This window comes from Zingiber officinale, chromosome 5B (assembly GCF_018446385.1).
Source record: "Zingiber officinale cultivar Zhangliang chromosome 5B, Zo_v1.1, whole genome shotgun sequence".
Taxonomy (NCBI): Eukaryota; Viridiplantae; Streptophyta; class Magnoliopsida; order Zingiberales; family Zingiberaceae; genus Zingiber; species Zingiber officinale.
Genome location: NC_055995.1, coordinates 42,872,934 through 42,879,694, shown reverse-complemented (window position 1 = coordinate 42,879,694; position 6,761 = coordinate 42,872,934).

The following is a 6,761-nucleotide window of genomic DNA, read 5'->3' as shown; positions in this document are numbered from 1 at the left end:
TTGTGTTACTAATATAAGTATACACATATAATCCATCATATAATTGCATTACGGTAACTATATAACTCAACAAACTTTCAACTCACTTGAGTTGACTCAGTTTCAACAATGCCTCTGCCACCACATCATCTTTGGTTTTCATAAAATATGACTTCGCTTGCTGAACAAATACATAGAGAATATTTTTCAGCGCGAGACTAATTATATGTGATATAGGAGTAAAAGACAAAACAATAAACCAGCCTAAATTGTACCTTCATGATTTTATATTTGTGTTTGACAAGCGTATGCAAGCATTTAGATGATGAAGTTGTGACCGCTACATCAGTAGATGAGTCAAGTGTTGGTTAGTCCTAGGAAGATCATATCAGTTCCACTGTACAAAAATTTTATACAAGTGTCGAACCTTTCCTAAATAACCTATTGTGTTCTTTAGAAGTTAAATTAGGAATCGCAGACGGAACTTAACATCATTGATTCTAAATTTAACTTATCCGTTCTTAATAGTTTAGATTTGGATCGCAAGCGGAACTTAACACTATTGATCCAAATCCACCTATGTTATAAATTTCATTAAATATTAATTTCTAAAATTGGCTTCCAATACTACATGGCGAGGCACATGACCTTCTTGGGTATGGGAGCATCCACCACCGCCTAGGCAAAGCCTTTTAAGGAAAGCTAATATTTAATTTCCTTATATAACTCTAGGTTTAACCAAAAGGAACAATCGAATCACAAATTCAAAAAACAAAACAAAGAAAACACAACTTCGAAACAAATCCGAAAAACTAGAATCTAATGCCTCTTATGTTTGGAATTCTTACAAAGAAAAATAACTAGCATGATGCGGAAAACAATTGCTAATTATACCTTCTCTTTGTATGCTAATAACCTCGAAATCTTCTGCCGTATTCCTCGCCTCGTCTTGGACGTCGTGTGGGCGATGATCCTCCAAGATGAACACCACCCAAAGGAGCTTCTCCTCCTTCTAGTATTCGGCCACCACCACCAAGGAGCAAAAGAGAGCAAAGGAAAAAGAGAGGGAGAGAGGGCCAACCACCAAAGAGATCACCAACAAGAGAATAAGAATTGTTATGTCATGTGGCCTCTCCTACCCTTCTTTTATAATACTTGCCCAAGGCAAATAAGGAAAGACCTTTTTACAAAAATTAAAATTTTCCTCTTGTTTTTTCTTCCCTTTTTATTTTTCCTTTTCTTTCCTCTTGATTGAATCAATCACCAATCATGATTTGATTTAATCTTTGATTGGTCGACCCCTTGCTTGGGCACCAAGCAAGGGTGGCTGGCCACATCATCAAGGAGAGAAAAATAATTTTTATAAAATTTTACAAGAAGAAATCCTCTTATAAAATTTTACAAGCTCTCTTTCCTAAAGTCGATGTTAAAAAAAGGAAAGTTTTAAAAATTTAAACCATGTTTTAAAATTTAAAACTTCTCTTCTAAAAATTTTCTTTTTTAACATGGTTACAAAAATAGAAAATTTAATTTTAAAACTTCTCTTCCTTTTTTCTAAAACCATGAGGATGGTTAAAAAAGAAAAGTTTTAAAACTTTTAAAACTCTCTATTAAACCATGTGACCTAATTCAAATAAGGAAAGTTTTATATTTTAAAAACTCTCTTTTAAAACTTGTAGTTTTCTACAAAGAGAAGATTTTAAAAATTCAAAACACCCCTCCTATTTGAATTAATCATGGCCGGCCCCTACTTGCTTGGTCACCAAGCAAAAGGGCCGACCCCCATAGAGGAGGATGTGGTCGGCCCTTGCTTGGTCACTATGCATTGGACCGACCCCCGTCTTGGATACCAAGATGGGCTTATATTCGAATGGACTTGAGGCTTTAATGAGGCTACGACAGAGACCTAGAGGAGAAATTGGTTTTGACCTTAGCTTGAGTATCCCGTGTTCGGCCCGAACACACAACTCAAGTTCATCAACAATAACTCATTCCACTAGAGAGTTATTGTTGCACTACCGCACCAATCCGAAATTACATTATGGGCTCCTTCATATATGAGTGTGTTAGTCTCCCTGTGTTTAAGATAACGAATGTCCATTAATTAAGTAAGTCACTGACAACTTTACTTAATTAATATCTAGCTCCAAGAGTAGTACCACTCAACTTCATTGTCATGTTGGACTAAGTCCACCTGCAGGGTTTAACATGACAATTCTTATGAGCTCCTCTTGGGGGCATTCTCAACCTAGATAACTAGGACACAGATTCCTTCTATAATCAACAACACACACTATAAGTAATATCATTTCCCAACTTATTGGGTCTATTGATTTATCGAATTAAATCTCACCCTTTGATAAGTTAAAGAAATAAATACTACATATATGTGCTTGTTATTATATTAGGATTAAGAGCACATACTTCCATAATAACTAAGGTCTAGTTCTTTTATTAAGTCAGTATAAAAAGAACTAACCTAAAATGATCCTACTCAATATACTTAGAGTATACTAGTGTAATTTATTAGTCAAGATAAACTAATACCTAATTACACTACGACTATTCCAATAGTTTGTTCGTTTCCATCTTAGTCGTGAGCAACTATTTATTATTTATAAAGAACTGATAACATGATCTTCTGTGAGTGACACCACACACCATGTTATCTACAATATAAATTAATTGAACAACTACACTTAACAAATAAAATGTAGACATTTGACCAATATGATTCTTTTATTTCAAAAATAAATGTTTACAAAAACTAGGCTTTTAGTATACACTCTAACAATCTCCCACTTATACTAAAAGACTAAGCTGCCATATCTACTGTCATACATCTGATTCCCATCTCCTCCACATGCCGATCAAAAGCTTTCACCGGAAGGGTCTTAGTGAAAGGATCTGCCAGGTTATCTGCTGATGCAATCTTGGCGACGACAACTTCTCCTCGCTTGACAATGTTTCGTATCAGGTGGTACTTGCGCTCTATATGTTTACTCGCCTTATGGGATCGTGGTTCCTTCGAGTTTGCAACTGCACCGCTATTATCACAATAAATTATGATAATTTTGGGCAAACCAGGAATCACATCTAAGTCCATTAGGAAGTTCATGAGCCATACAGCTTCTTTGGCTGCCTCAGAGGCTACCACATACTCAGCTTCCATGGTTGAGTCTGAAATGCATTTCTGCTTAACACTCCTCCATGCAATGGCTCCTCCTCCTAAAGTAAACACATAGCCTGATGTAGACTTACTGTTGTCCCTATTTGATTGGAAATCTGAATCTGTGTAACCCACAGGGAGTAAATCATTTGCTTGGTAAACTAGCATATAATCTCTAGTCCTTCTCTGGTACTTCAATATATGCTTTACAGCAGTCCAATGTCCTTGTCCAGGGTTACTCTGATATCTGCTAACCATGCCCACAACAAAACAGATATCAGGTCTCGTACACAGCATTGCATACATTAGGCTTCCCACAGCCGAAGCATAAGGAACTGTCTTCATGTCCTCTATCTCTTTTGATGTCTTCGGAGACATATCTTTAGATAAAGCTACTCCATGCCTAAAAGATAAGAAACTTTTCTTGGAGTTTTGTATGCTAAAACGAGCAAGGATTGTATCTATATATGAAGCTTGAGATAGGCACAACATCTTTTTCTTGCGATCCCTTATGACTTTTGATCCCAAGAATGTGTGCACATTCTCCTAAGTCCTTCATATCAAATTGTTTGGACAACTATACTCTTACATCCGATAACACTTTGACATTGTTGCCAATTAACAAAATGTCATCCACATATAGTATAAGAAATACCACCACGTTTCCGTTACACTTCTTATATATACAAGAATCATCCGGACACTGAATAAATCCATATGACTGGATTACTTCATTAAACCGAATGTTCCAAGATCTTGAAGCTTGCTTCAGTCCATAAATGGATCGATTCAGCTTACATACTAGATGCTCTTTGCCTTTTTCAATGAATCCCTCTGGTTACTTCATATGGATGTTTTTTTCAAGACTTTCATTAAGGAAAGCTATCTTGATATCCATTTGCCAAATCTCATAATTCATATGAGCGACAATGGATAAGAGTATCCGGATAAACTTTAGCATAGCTACTGGTAAAAAAGTCTCATCATAATCGATTCCCTCTTTCTGAGTATACCCTTTTGCAACAAGTCTTGCCTTGAAGGTTTCTACCTTCCCGTCTGTCCCTCTTTTCCTTTTGTAGATCCACTTGCATCCAACGGCTTTTACACCATCTGGTGGTTCTACAAGCTCCCAGACCTTATTATAATACATAGACTCTATTTCAGAATTCATTGTCTTTTGCCAAGATACTGCATCTATATCTTGGAGTGCATCGTCATATGTCCGGGGATCAGGTTCATGTTTACCCAGGATCAAGTTTGAAGACTCTCCCAAAAACATGAATCTCTCAAGTTGCCTCACAACTCTCCCACTACGACGAGGCACTGTCTGTGGTTGTGTATCATGTGTGACATGTGTTGCAGTCTCTTGTGGTACTTCATCTTGTACTATTGGTACTGAAGTATACGTATCCTCTCTCATCTCTTCTAGAACAATTTTACTCATGGGCTTATGGTTCATTACATAATCATCTTCTAAAAATCGAGCATTAGTGCTAACAATGATCTTCTGATTTTTAGGATTATAAAAATAACCACCTTTCGTTCCCTTAGGATATCTCACAAACAGACAAACTTCTGTACGTGATTCCAACTTGTCAGTATCTCCCTTCAGCACATGTGCTGGACTACCCCATATCCAGATATGATTCAGACTAGGCTTACGCCCATTCCATAATTCCATGGGAGTAGAAGGAACTGTTTTAGAAGGTACAATATTCAGAATGTATACTGCTGTTTCTAAAGCATATCCCCAAAACAAATTTGGTAATTCTGAATAACTCATCATCGATCTAAAGCATACATACATACAAAATATACATCAGTCACACTCGATTGGAATATATACACAACCATGCAGTTTATATGTCAGCCCACTTGGCTGGAATAAAATAAAACATAACCACACAGTTATATATATATTTCACAGCCCACTCGGCTGTACCGAAAACCAACACAGTAAAAAATGATAAAGAAAGCCCATACAATCCAAAACTAACACTCTACTAGCCGGCTAGGCTTTATACAACAACCACAACAACAAATACAAGATAACAACACAGCGAAACTCCAAAACGACATCGACATAATACAATGCCAAGCTCATAAATACATAAAACAGATACAGTAAGAAAACAAAGCCCAAAGTCCATCATCGGATGTGACGTGGGACCCGGCAGACAGGATACTCCAAGCGACACACCAACTATCTACCTGCTACCTGAAAACATAACGGTATAAATGCAGTGGTGAGTATAGGTAACTCAGCGGGTAATAGACAAGATAGTGTATGGACTATAAATAAACATGGAGATCCAAAGTATACAGTTTCAGTAGGAAATAAAGAACATGATCATACTATCATAATCAATGCATCTAAACATATCTGACATAATAACCTGACATACAAACTGTATAAACCACAACTATCATAATGATAGACACATACCCAATCTAGAATCGACACATGGTACAATGATCAGTGAACTCACCGGATCTGCAACAGACATACTCATGACACCTGTGCAATATAAATACTACTGCATATACATGTAAGATATAAATGACATATATACAACATGGCAACCATATGCAATAATCATATCTCAAACAAGTGCAACAAATCACAATCACATGCACCTAGTATCATTGTAATACACCGGTTCTGAGATTCTGGTTAAGTATGACTTAAAAGGTTAGATGGTACTATCCATATCACCAAGGTGCACCTTCCTTTTTGAAAGTCCAAACTTAAGAACTCCAAAGTTAAGCATGCTTAGCTTGGAGAAATCTGAGGATGGGTGACCTCTTGGGAAGTTTTCCAGGGTGCGTGCCAGTGAGGACAAAGTACACTGAAAGAACCTTCGGTGGTTTGTGGAGCTAGTCGTCAAACCAATGAGCAATTCTGGTGGCATGCCTAGTTCGGTTCGGGTGGGGCCCGCCCAGGCCGGGGCGTTACAGATGGTATTAGAGCGACCTTGCGACCGTGAGTGCGCCTGTGGCAGGAGCACCCAGGGCACCACCTAACGAGGGAGATTCTGAGATTTGTCTGTGGTGTGATTCGTGGTTACACAACAAGACGTTGTGTCTTTAAGTGGGGGTGATTGTAATACCTCGGTTCTGAGATTCTGGTTAAGTATGGCTTAAAAGGTTAGATGGTACTATCCATATCACTAAGGTGCACCTTCCTTTTCGGAAGCCCAAACTTAAGAACTCCAAAGTTAACCGTGCTTGACTTGGAGAAATCTGAGGATGGGTGACCTCCTGGGAAGTTTTTCAGGGTGCGTGCGAGTAAGGACAAAGCATACTAAAAGGACCTTCAGTGGTCTGTGGAGCTAGTCGTCAAATCGATGGGAAATTCTGGTGGCATGCCCGGTTCGGTTCGGGTGGGGCCCGCTCGGGCTGGGGCGTTACAGATCTTCTCCATCTGCCGGGCGTTTATGTGGAGTGATGATATAAACCCTTTGAAGTGAGGGTAGTTACTTTTCTAGTGCACTTTCTTGTGATATGCATGGGAAGCAGCAATTCTTTGGCTCACCATTTAGTTTTTGTATACTAAAAAATGCATGAAACTGTTATTTTTATACCATATTTAGATACATTACAATGTCTATTC